A 13,908-nucleotide genomic window follows, 5' to 3' on the forward strand; every position below is an offset into this window, starting at 1 on the left:
AATTTGAGCAAGCTCCAGGAGTTGATGATGGACAAGGAAGCCTGGCATGCTGTAGTCCATGGGGTTACAAAGAGTTGGACAAGACTGAACGACTGAACTGAACTGATTATTTATAATCATTGTAGAAAATAGGAAAATATATTTAGCAAGCTGTGTCTTCTGTACATTGAACATTTTAACCTGCTTGGAATCATATGAATGCATAATGTTGACTTTCACTTTTTCCATTCAGCATGAGTTCATGAAAGCCCATTGTCTCATTAATAATTTTAGGTCTCTAGATGCACTGAGAGCTTTCTATTTTTGTTTGTGTGAATATATGAACTAGAAACTGTGGGGGAGTTTCTAGTGCTTCCCCACTGAAACTACTCAGTCTGGATCTAGTCAGAATAAAACTCACTGAAGTCATCAACATTAATCTTTAAAGTGATGGAAAAACATTTAGGTGAATGTGAAAATTCTTCCTTTAGCTTTCAAATCCTGCTGTGCTGGGTTTAGCGATGTAAATTACAGTTCTGGTCCCGTGGTGGTTTCCTCCCCTTGGTGGGTGGGAGTGGTAGAGCCTTCCCCCTTTGCTTTGCCTGCTGACCCACTCTGAGTGAGAGACAGCACAGCGACCACCTTGACAGTTTAATGGGAAGAGTCACTGCTTCTATAATTATGTAGTTATATATAGAACACATTATGTCTGTCAAATAAAACTGTTAATTTCTATTCCTGTTCAGATAATGGGAAATGCAAATTTTAATAATGTAAAAGCATTTCCCCAAGTTTTCAATCAGATTTTGGTGATTTTATCTTATAAACTGATTGAGAAAATAGACCAACACAGGCTCTTTAAGCAGAAAGAAATATTTATTGGTAGTACTTCATAATAAATACAGTAGGGTCCCTGGACCAGCGGCCTCACATCACCTGGGAAATTGTTTAAAATGCACATCCTTTGGCCCCAGCCCATACCTGCGAAACTGGAAGCTGGGAGAGGGGAGGGCAATCCTCCAGGGGATGCTGATGCAGACTCAAATTTGAGAACCACTGGTGGCTCGGTGGCAGAGTCCACCTGACAATGCAGGTGACGCGGGTTCAATACCTGGAGGGGAAAGATCCCCTGGAGGAGGAAATGGCAGCCCACTCTTGCCTGGAGAATTCCATGGACAGAGGAGCCTGGTGGACTGCAGTCCGTGCATGCTTCATGCTAAGTTGCTTCAGCCGTGTCTGACTTTGTGTGTCCCTATGGACTGCAGCCTTCCAGGCTCCTCTGTCCACAGAATTTTCCAGGCAAGAATACTGGAGTGGGTTGCCGTGTCCTCCTCCAGGGGATCGTCCGAAGCCAGGAATTGAACCCACATCTTTTACCAGCTCTTGCATTGGCAGTCAGGTTCTTTACTTGGGAAGCCCAGGCTGCAGTCCAGTCCAGTCTTTGGAGTTGCAAAGACTGCGAGAGCACGGTTCACAGCATGGGATTTGGGGTAATATTCTCGACTACATAGTTCAGCAAAACACACACACACACACATACAAAAACAGTTTAAGTTTCTCTCTTACTTTCATAGGAAAAAACAGTGAGCTAGCAGTGAGGGGGTTCTGTCTGAATGACAGATAACTTGAATGTCTCTATAGTTCAGCTTTTTCCTGATCTTGTGAAATAGGCTTTTAAAATATGTGTGTGCCTTCCTAAAGTTTCATAATTTTATCTCTATAGGACTTGCACCTCTTTTGTTACATGTATTCTTAAGTACCTTACAGTTTTGACTATCATTATAAATGGGATCATTTGGAAAACTCTGTTCCTGTTTCAGAGATATAAATACATTCTTAAATTTTGCTGCTGATCTTCTAGCCAATTATATTGTTAAACACATATCATTTCTGATGATTTAGGTATGGATTTTCCTGAATTTTTGATGTATTTGTTTGACCAAAAAGCTTGTTCATGTTTTTCCATTGCATCTTACGGAAAAACTTAAACAAACTTTTTGGCCAATCCAATAGAATATCACATAATATTTAAATAATAATAGCTTGGTTCCTTATGATTTTCCAATGCTTAAAGCTTTTAGATCTTTAGAAACTCTTTAATACCATTTACATTGATTTAATACTATTTATTATACTTCGCCATGATCTCAAATAAATAGTGCATATAAATTATGAGAATGGGAGTCTTTGTCTTATTCTTGATTTTTAAAGAAAATGATTCTAAGATTTCATCACAAGGGATAATGTTTTTGAAGATTTTTAATAAGAAGTCTGCTTCCATTTTTATTCAGTTAGACTGATGAAGAATGTGTGAAGGATTTTATCAAATGCTTTTGTGGCATCAGTTGAGATGATGGTATGGTTTCTCCCTTATTAATCTATTAATTTGGAGAATGATATTTATAGATTTTTTTCTAATGCTAACAAGGCCTGCTGCTGCTGCTGCTAAGTCGCTTCAGTTGAGTCCGACTCTGTGCGACCCCATAGACGGCAGCCCACCAGGCTCCCCGGTCCCTGGGATTCTCCAGGCAAGAACACTGGAGTGGGTTGCCATTTCCTTCTTCAATGCATGAAAGTGAAAAGTCAAAGTGAAGTCACTCAGTCGTGTCTGACTCTTAGCGACCCCATGGACTGCAGCCTACCAGGCTCCTCCGTCCATGGGATTTTCTAGGCAAGAGTACTGAAGTGGGGTGCCATTGCCTTCTCAGCTAACAAGGCCTAGTAGTTCATAAAACAAAGTGGAGTGTACCCTCTTTTTCTATTCTTGGGAATTGTCTCTGATTCTGGAGCGATGGATTCCTCAAAAGTTTGGCAGAACTGATCACTAAAATCTCCCAGGCTTGTTATTAACTACTGACTCAGTTCTTTTAATGATTATACCACTACTGAAATGTTTCATTTCCTCAAGATGTTATTCATAAGTTATATTTTTTGCAGGATTCAGATTATATACGCTCTCAAATATGTTGCCACAGATTTGTAAATGGCATCATTTTAATTTCTTTAAACTGTAGTTTCAGTAATTAAGTCCTCTTTCATATTCATAATATTTTCTTTTTTTCCTTATGATTTCTATTTATTTATTTCAGTTATTTTTGGCTGCCCTGGGTCTTTGCTGCTGCCCTTGGGCTTTCTCTAGTTGAAGCAAGCAGGGGCCACTCCCCAGTTGTGTGATGAGTTCTCACTGTGGCGGCTTCTCGTGTTGTGAAGCACGGGCTCTAGGCGCAAGGGCTTCAGGAACTGGCACACGGCATTAGTTCCTCTGCTGCATGTGGGATCTTCCTGGACCAAGGATTGAGCTGGTACCCCCTGCAATGCAAGGCCTACCATTGCATCCACACCATTGGACCACCACGGAAGTCCCCCTAATATTTTCTTATACTTTCCGTCTTTTAAACCAATCAACTTCTACAAAGAACTGCCAATTTTCTTGGTCATTTTAAAGAACTTATTTGGCTTTGTTGATTTTGAAGATTGAATATTTGTTTTCTATTTAATTTTAGAATTTAATTTAACTTAGAATTTAATATAAATTTAAATTTATATTTCACATGATATTCTATAGTTCTTTATATAGCTCTTAGGTTGGGTTCTTAGTTTTTTATTTTTAGCCTCTCTTCTTTCTTATTAAAGTCTTTGAGGCTATAAACTTCCCATTAAATACTGTGTTCATTGTATCTCAAGGTTTGGTATGCAGTATCTTTTATTGCTCAGTTTTAAGTATTTTGAATTTTTCTGGTATTATTTCACTTTGAGTCATGAATTATTTTGACATACAGGAACATTTAGTAATCATTTTATGTTTACACATATTTTACTTTTGTTGTGGCTGGATGACTGGTTTGTAAATATCTGAGTCTTTGACTCAGATTTTTGAGATTTACTTTGTGACCTAGTGTTTAACTTTTGTAAATGTTGCATATGTACCTAGAAGAGTGTATTATTGAATAAATCAAGTTTAATAATGTTCAAACCTAATTTACCTTTAATCATTTTTTGTCAGCTTAAATTATTGATAATTGAAAAAGGAGGATTGATCTCAACTACTCTGATAATATACTTGTCAATTTCTCTTAGTTCTACCAATTTCCCTTTTTTTTTTGGCCGTATCTTGAGGCATGTGGGATTTTACTTCTCTGACCAGAGACTGAACCCATGCTTCCTGCATTGGGCCACTGGGGAAGTCCCAAGCCAATTCTTAATTTATATATTTGGAGTTGACTTTTTTCATGCAAATTCAGAATTATTATAATGTATGGATTGAATATTTATCTCCTTCCCCCAAATTCATATGTTGAAATCCAATCTCTAATGCAATCGCATTAGAAGGTAGATCATTTGGGAGGTAGTTAGGTCATAAGTGTTGAGCCCCCATGAATGGGATTAGTGCCCTTCTGGAGAATCCCATGGTTGGAGGAGCCTGGTGGGCTGCAGTCCAAGGGGTCGCGAAGAGTCGGACACAACTGAGCGACTTCACTTTCACTTTTCACTTTCATGCATTGGAGAGGGAAATGGCAACCCACTCCAGTGTTCTTGCCTGGAGAGTCCCAGGGACAGGGGAGCCTGGTGGGCTGCCGTCTGTGGGGTCGCACAGGGTCAGACACAACTGAAGAGACTTAGCAGCAAGAAGAGGTCCAGGGAGTTCCCTGGTAGCCTCATGGTTAGGACTCTGGGCTTTCACTGCCATGGCTTGGGGTTCAATCCCTGGTTGGGGAACTGAGATCCTGCAAGCTGCAAGGCCAATAATAATAATAATAGGCCCCACTGAGCCAGTTTGACCTACTCCCACCATTGAAGTAGAAGAGAAGTCAGCTGTTTGCAACCTGGAAGGGGGTTCTCACTAGAACTTTACCATGCTGGTACCTTGACCTTGGACTTTCAGCTTTCAGAGCTGTGTGAAAAGAAATGTCTGCTATTGTGGTGTTTATAGCAGGCTGAGCTGACCACAATTGTGTCTTCCTGTGGAGCTATCGTCATTATGCTGTGATCTTCTCTGTCCGCAGGAACATTTTCTGTATAAAGCTTATCCTGCCTGGTGTTAGCCTCATTAACCAGTTGTCCTTTGTCCAGTGTTTCCATTTGTTTATTTTTTCTTGATTTTTCATCTTTGGGTGTTGTTACCTATTAACTCTTGTAATCAAGAAATTACTCAATTTTGTTCGTATGCCCAATATTTGTCTTTCTACTCCCCACACAGTTCAGATCATTTTTCTGGGTTCATTTCTTTTCCTCCTGGAGCACTCTTTTAGAAATTTCATTATTGTCCTTATATTGGTGCAATTCTCTTGATCTTTGATTTTCTGAAAATATATTTTGTCTCCATTCAGGAAAGTTTATTCTGCAAATTACACCATTCTCAGTTGAGAGGTATTTTTACTCAGTCCTTAAAAATTGTAATTCTTCTGTTTTGAGAGCTCTTTGTTGCTGTCTGAAAAGTCTGTTCTCAGGCCACCTGTTGTTCTTTTGTAAGTAGCAGATCCTTCCTTTCTGGCTGCTTTTAAGACACTGTTTATTATAGTCTGTTGCTCACTCATTTCTGTAACTACACCTTTAATTCCTTAGGAAATATATTCATCATTAGTTGATACTCTGTATATGATCATTACACTATCTCAGGTCTTTGAGGGTCTAAATCCATGGTTGTTTGTTTTCTGTTGACCATCACTCTCAGTAGTTTGCTTTCTTATGTCTTTGATGATCTTTGAGTATGAACTCAGGTTGTTTATCTTAGTCTGAGGAGAATCAGGTACTCAGACCAAGGTTAGCACTTGTGATTCTGTTGGTAGCCAAGGGGCACTTCTGGGTTGAATTTCCTGTGGGTTCCCTTCTTCCTTCCCTCCCTTTTCCCCTTTCTAACTTTCAATATAAAACATTCAAACATAAGGGAAAATGGAAAGAGAGTTTTCTTTGACTGAACCAATTTGATGAAAGTTATAGACAACTGATCTGCCTCCTGAGAAATTTGTATGCAGGTCAAGAAGAAACAGTTAGAACCGGACATGGAATAACAGACTGGTTCCAAATTGGGAAAGGAGTACGTCAAGGCTGTATATTGTCACCTTCTTATTTAACTTATATTCAGAGTACATCATGTGAAATGCCGGGCTGGATGAAGTACAAACTGGAATCAAGATCACTGGGAGAAATATCAATAACCTCAGATATGCAGATGACACCCCCCTTACGGTAGAAAACAAAGAGGAGCTAAACAGCCTCTTGATGAAAGTGAAAGAGGAGAGTTAAGTTGGTTTAAAACTCAACATTCAGAAAACTAAGATCATGGCATTCAGTCCCATCACTTCATGGCAAATAGATGGGAAAACAATGGAAACAGTGAGAGACTTTATTTTCTTGGGCTCCAAAATCACTGCAGATGGTGACTGCAGCCATGAAATTAAAAGACGCTTACTCCTTGGAAGGAAAGTTATAACCAACATAGACAGCATATTAAAAAGCAGAGACATTACTTTGCCAACAAACGTCTGTCTAATCAAGGCTATGGTTTTTCCAGTGATCATGTATGGATGTGAGAGTTGGACTATAAAGAAAGCTGAGGGCTGAAGAATTGATGCTTTTGAACTGTGGTGTTGGAGAAGACTCTAGAGACTCCCTTGGACTGCAAGGAGATCCAACCAGTCCATCCTAAGGGAGATCAGTCCTGGGTGTTCATTGGAAGGACTGATGCTGAAGCTGAAACTCCAATACTTTGGCCGCCTGATGAGAAGAACCTACTCATTGGAAAAGACCCTGATGCTGGGAAAGATTGAAGGCAAGAGGAGAAGGGGATGACAGAGGATGAGATGGTTGGATGGCATCACCAACTCTATGGACATGAGCTTGAGTAGGCTCTGGGAGTTGGTAATGGACAGAGAAGCCCGGCATACTGCAGTCCATGGGGTCGCAAAGAGTTGGACGTGACTGAGTAATTGAACTGAACTGAACTGATAGACATTGTGAAATTTCATCCCTGAATATCTCAGCATCCATGTCCTAAGAAACAAGACGCTCTGTAACTGCAACATAATTATCATGCTTAAGGAAACCAAGTCACCTGGCCACTTACTAATTCCCTGATATCATCTCAGACCCAGTGCATTTTCACATTTCCCTCATTGTCCCCAAAGGCTAGCTTATGGTCAAAAACTAGGATTCCAGAGGTTATCATATTAAATGAAGTAAGTCAGACAGAGAAAGACAAATATTATACAATATTGCTTATACATAGAATCTAAAAAATATTACAAATGAACTTATTTACAAAACAGAAACAGACTCACAGACATAGAAGATGAATTTATGGTTACTAAAAGGGAAAGGTGAGGGGATAAATTAGGGATATGGGTTTAACATATACCACTGTATATAAAAGAAATAAATGCAGATTTACAATATAGCATAGGGAACTATATTCAATATCATGAAAAAGCCTATAATAGAAGTAAATATGAAAAAGAATAGATAGATAAACCTATATATGTGTAACTGAATCAGTTTGTACACCTAAAACAAACACAATATTATAAATCAATGGTAGTCCAATTAAAAAATAATCAAAAACTAGGATTCAATCAAGGTTCATATATTATTATTGGTTATTATGTCTCTTTTATTCTAGAACAGTCTCCCCCCCAGCCCTGGTTTTTTTAATATATAAAAGTGGTTTTCACCTAACATGTAATTTCTCAAAGAGGAGTCTGGGACTGGCTGAACCTACACCAATGAGCTTCAGCGGGTGCCCAAGGTGACTGCTCCAGGTTGTCCCTTTCTCCTTGCCATCGGGAAAGAAGGAGTGGAAGACAGCCTGCCCCCCAGCCCCTGAGCCACCCCTTTTCTCATTCCCACACTCCTCAATCACCCTCACCGGGGTGCTGACCCTCTCCTCTGTAGGTGAGGTGACTGGCTCCCCCTCCCTACAATCTCTTTCAGGGGATTTGTCAGGGGCTTTCCCCGACACCTCCAGAGTGGGCAGATCACCTCATGTTCACAGCAAGGAGGGATCATCCGTTACCCTCCTTCTAATAGATGAAAATGTCAAAGTTGAGAGAAGCGAGGCTGATGGAGGTTGGCTCTGGAAGACGGTCAGTGGTAGCAGCAAACCCGTGGCTGTGCAAGGCCACAGCTGAGCTCTGAGTGTTTTTGCAAAATGAACCTTGCCCCCACTCCCATAACTTCCACCAAATTCCAGGGAAGCGCCCAGCCTGCCTGCTGTGCTCAGGGGTGCAGGTGTGCACACTGGTGTGCTCAGGGCTGAGGCTGCACTCTGCCGCACGGGGGACCTGGGCTACACCACTTTGTGCCCCACGAGCCTTGCACAGTGGGCTGTTACACTGTGACCTCCTCACCAGCATCCAGGACTGCCCATCCCCCCAGGTGCATTGGCACCTCCTTGGAGTTTGGATTCTTGCAGGACTTCTTAGCATCCTAACTCTCTGTTTCTTCCTGGGAACTTTAATTAATACATGATAAATAAGCATTTATTCCCTGCTTGTAACCGTCTGTTGGGAGAAGGATGCCCACCTGTAGTGTTCCAGCTGTCTTTTAAAACAACATCTGACCAAAGAAAAAGTGCGTTGATCAGACTTCAGGGCAGTCCAAGACTTGGTTTGCCATCACCTCCGGCCAGGTCCTGGAGGCAAGCGCATCTTTCCCCTGCAGGCCAAGAACAGGGACTTGGTAACTGTGAACTGAAAGCACTTATAAACTGGCCTGCTTTCCTCTCACTGATAACAATTTGTCTTGACCTGAAAAAGACATATTACAATAATAATGTATATTTTGCTTATGCTTTACAATGGCTGAATTGTAATTTATCTATTCTGACTTATTTATTAGTCCTCATAGCAAACCTGTAATGTGTTAGATTTCCAACCTCATGATATTAAATTACATTTTTATGATTATAAAAATTTTTCATAAAAATTTTATAAGCCATAGAAACATACATACATAGGAGAAAAAACAAACATCCATATTCTCTGGGAACCTGCTGAGGGGAGCTAAGCCCTGAGGGTAGAGGAGAGGGACATGACAATGAGAAGAAGTGACCGTGTGCTCCAGGAGTTCACAAGGGAGGGAGATGGAGGAAGCTAAATAATTGTCTTTTAAGACTGTAAAAGTTTCCTAGGGCTGCTGTAAAAAAAAAATCCACAAACTGGGTGGTTGCTTTATGGTAGAAATTTATCCTTTCCCGGTGTGGATGCCAGGAGTTCAAAATCAAGGTATTGGCAGGGCTGTGCTTTCTCTGAAACCTGTAGAGGAATCCTGCCTTTCAGCTTCCAGCTGAGGTGGTGGCTGGCCAGCCTTGGCATCCTTGGCTTGTGGCAGCATCATTCCAAGCTCTGCCTGCATCCTCACACGGCCATCTTTTCTTCTCATTTGTTATTATTCAGTCGCCAAGTTGTGTCTGACTCTTTGCGACCCTCATGGACTGCAGCACACCAGTCTTCCCTGTCCTTCACTATCTCCCAGAGTTTGCTCAAACTCATGTCCATTGAGTCAGTGATGTCGTCCCCTTCTCCTCCCACCTTCAATCATTCCCAGCATCAGGGTCTTTTCCAATGAGTAGGTTCTTCGCATCAGGTAGCCAAAGTATTGGAGTTTCAGCTTCAGCATCAGTCCTTCCAGTGAACACCCAGGACTGATCTCCCTTAGGATGGACTGGTTGGATCTCCTTGCAGTTCAAGGGACTCTCAAGAGTCTTCTCCAACACCACAGTTCAAAAGCATCAATTCTTCAGCCCTCAGCTTTCTTTATAGTCCAACTCTCACATCCATACATGATTACTGGAAAAACCATAGCTTTTACTATATGGACCTTTGTCAGCAAAGTGATGCCTCTGCTTTTTAATATGCTATTTAGGTTTGTCATAGCTTTCCTTCCAAGGAGCAAGCATCTTTTAATTTGGTGGCTGCAGTCACTGTCTGGAGTGACTTAGAATCCAAGAAAATAAGTGTTTCCACTTAGACACCTAAATGTAGGATGATGGCATCTTGAGACCTTTAATTAATTGCATCTGCAAAGAATGTATTTCTAAAGTCCCATTCTGAGGATGAGTTCTGGGGGGACTCCATTCAACCTGCTACAGAGATAGAAGTTGATGAGTGTGGGAAGCAGGGGAGTGTGGAGGGAATTGGTGTGGGGCTCCTTAGATGAAGAGGGAACTGAGCTGGCCCATGAATGGGGGTATGCTGATGGTGTTTTATCCTACTAGCGTCCCAACCTTCCCCAGTTGACATGGTTCCAATGGGCTGCCAAACTGCGTGTTTTCTTTATGCCCTCTTGCCTAGGGAGGAACAGGACCCAGATTCGGGCTGGCTGTTGGAGACCCTGGGCTCCTAGCACAGTAATGGTCCCAGCAGTGAGCACATGGGGGCCACTGGGCTGCCTCTGCTGGCACGTGGAGGACATGAGCTAACCTGGAATGACCCAAGGCACAGGAGGCACCTGCCCTTCCTTGTGTTGCTCCCACTGGTATCAGGAAAACACGATTTGGGCTTCAGGACCCATCAGAGATGTCTGTGAACCGACCTGCCACTGTGATTTCCATTCCTCTTGATTGACCTGGAAGGTTTCTGGCTGATATAGTGGATGAGACTCTGCAAGGCAGAGTTTCAGAGAGGAGAGGTTCAGAGAGGACCTGACAACACAGGGGATGGCAGGGAACAGTTAAAGAATTCCAGTCTGAACTGGGGGCAACCAGTGTTCAGTTGTGTAGGAGAGGGGACGGGTTGGGTGCCGGTCTGCCCAGCCTTGCCCAGGGCAGCACTCATGCTACACGGTGCCCCTAGGTGTTCCGTGGTCAAGTTAGTTGAAAGGCAGCATTCAGCCAAGGTAAGCGGGGCTCCTGTCTGCAGCATCTCTTGAGAGCTTTCAGACACAGCATTTCTTTTCTTAGGGTTTTCCTCAGGACACGTGTGCTGTAAAAAAACACGCTTGGGGGATGCTCTGAGGCGGTAGGAAGCATCTTTTTTTAGAGCATGGAATGGATAAGATGCTTTCTACATTTTAGGGAAAATGTGCCAGCGTCTGAGTGACGGGAGGGAGGGTGGTTCCAGTGGTCTTGGCAAGAAGCGGTGAAGACCCGGATGAAGGCAAGCTGCAGCGGGCGAGAGAGGAGATGCACGGGAGGAAGCTATTTCAGGAGTCGGATTCATAGGACTTGGAGGCAGATTGGACATGAGGCGAGGAAGGCAGGCTTGGAGGGAGAGGCTGCAGGGCTCCTGATGGGGATAAGGCGGTGCCTGGAGACTCAGGGAATCCAGAGTGGGTTGGGGTGTGGTCCCACTCACATTTCCCGGGGGCTGACCTGAGTGCTGTTACCAACACTGAGTGTGACTCAGACCTGCAGCTCTTTAACACAGGAAAGGGTCCGCTTAGGCAGACCCCACAGTGGTGAGCAGGGGGCCAGTGGGCAGCGGGGCTCTGCACCAGCCTCCACCCACTGCAAAATGCAAAACACAGGGCTGGGAGCTCATCATCCAGGTGCCTTGGGCTGCATTTACAGCACTCTAATTCCCTTCCCTTTACAGGGGATGCAAAATGCATTTAAAAATCCTTCTGGAGTTTTGGTTTTCCTTTTAGTCCCAGATGGCCTTTTCAGCCTCTGGCGCCTATATTTAACCTATTTAATGAGATTTCTTTTCCAGTAATTCCTGAAACTGGTAATCTCTAATTGGGTCAAATTCTCTACCCACAAGCCAGTGATTCTATTTTTAGTGCAAATCCTCAGGCTGAAGCTTCCCTGCCTTTCGGGCGCAGCTGTCAGAGCCGACTCTCCGCCTTGCACAGCTTATTTCCCACCCCTACCCCCCCTCTCTGCCACCGCCCGGCACGTTTCAGGGTGAGCCTTTAGCTCCCCTCCCCTGCCTCCCCCTGTCTTCAGCTCGACCCCCTGGGGAGGGTTTATACAAATCCATTTAGTGCCGGTCAGCTTAGGTCCCCTGGGTCACTACAAATAACTGTCGGCAGGCGGCTTTGGGGCAGCACTGAGCGGGCACCTCTCCTGTCGCCTTCTGTCCCTGTGGTGGATGGTCTGCCAGGAGAGCCGGTACTAAGAGCATTGTTTCAGGAGCTGTAAGGACCCCAGATGTCACCAGGGAATCCACAGGGAATCCCAGCTTTGTTCTCATCACCCAGGGCACACCGCTTGGTGTCAGGGTGTATGCCAGGCACTGCCTCGGGGGCAGGTGGTCCTTGTCTGCACTGACCACCCTGTCCTCACTAACAGCAGAGGTGACCATCAGGACACTGTGTCCCCTCCTTCCTCCTGCTGGACAGAACCACACTCCTGTGAGAACACTTGGCCCCTGGACAGTTACCATCTAAATGGAGAGCTCCCCTCCTTCTCAGAAAACACCACTGCATACCTGCCCAGAATCTAATTTCTTTTGGAAAAAAAAAATGCAATATAGAGAACACAGGAAGGGGATGCACTTGCTTTGGCTCATGGAGGGAGGTGTGTTAAATTAGGGCAGACGGTTTTTCCCTGGAGCACCTGAGTGGGCATGGATGGGGCTTGAATGAATTGCTGTCTGCACCTGAGAGTGGCCACCATGGCCTCCGTCCCAGGGCCGGTCAATGGACCTTTTCATCCTATCTGTGCTGATGTCAACCCTCCCAGAGTCATCTGGGCCCTTCCACACTGCTTGTGGCTGATGTTCACTCCTCAAGAGGCCACTTGTTGTCTCACCAAGATGACACAGAAACCTCACAGGAACCTTGGCTCTGGGCAGTAGAGGAGGTCAGCAACCCCCACGCCCACCACCGCCCACCACCACCAAGTCTGGATTAATCGTCTAGGCCCCACAGTGTGCTCTGGGCATCAAGAACAGTAGCCCACCCTTCTGGCGCATGGGTGCGGTTCACAGAGCCCAGTATAGCCTGACCCCTCTCTCCCACCACAGGGGTCCTCCGAGGATGTATCCTGCTTTCCCGGGAGATGATCGCCACAGGTGCGATCACGTATCTACCTGTGTGATTGCTCGGCCGGCACCCGCCTCTCCCACCAGCCCAGAGTCCTGCTCTGCTTGATGCCAAATCCTCAGTGACAAGGGCAATCGGCGAAAGTGCCTGTCACACCAACCTCCTCCCGCCAGCCGGGTCTCCCTGCAGAAGCGGTGGACACTCAGATGTTATCTGACGCCTTTGCCCCTAGGCTGGCCAGAGACGCCAGCGCAGAAGTGAGGACGCTGAGTCCCCCAGGATCTGCGAGCCCACCACCCTGGGGAGGAAAGTGGTAGAGCCACTTTGAAGCTGCAGTTAGCCCTCTTCCTGCTGGCACTGCAGGGGACAGTGACATGTGAAGGGGAGGCTGGTCGTCAGCCTACTGTCATCCGTCCACTTGTCCAGGGGCAGCCCCTGCTTGGGCTCGAGGACTTCAGGAGGGGAGCACCTCCCTTGGTGGTCTTCCTGGGTCTCCAAGCTGTGGTCCTGGGTCAGCCATCCAGGCTTTCAGTTGGGAGAGTAAAGGGGCCTCTTAGTTTTCAGATTAAAAAAAAGAAATTATTTTTAATTGAGGGATAATTGCTTTATAATATTGGTTTGATTTGTGCCATACATCAACATGAATGAGCCACAGGTGTACATATGTCCCCTCCCTTTTGTACCTCCCTCCCGCCTCCCACCCATTCCCACCCCTCTAGGTTGTTACAGAAGTAACAACCCTCTAGGTTGTTACCCTAGTTTGAGTTCCCAGAGTCATATAGCAAATTCCCACTGGCTATCTATTTTGCCTATGGTAGTGTATACGCTTCCATGCTGCTCTCTCCATTCATCTCACCCTCTCCATGCCCTTGTCCACAAGACTATTTTCTATGCCTGCATCTCCATTGCTGCTCTGCAAATAGGTTCAACAGTACCATCTTTCTAGATTTCAAATATATGCGTTAATATACGATATTTGTTTTTCTCTTTCTGACTTACTTCACTCTG

The sequence above is a fragment of the Bos indicus x Bos taurus genome, chromosome 4 (genome assembly GCF_003369695.1).
Source record: "Bos indicus x Bos taurus breed Angus x Brahman F1 hybrid chromosome 4, Bos_hybrid_MaternalHap_v2.0, whole genome shotgun sequence".
Classification (NCBI taxonomy): domain Eukaryota; kingdom Metazoa; phylum Chordata; class Mammalia; order Artiodactyla; family Bovidae; genus Bos; species Bos indicus x Bos taurus.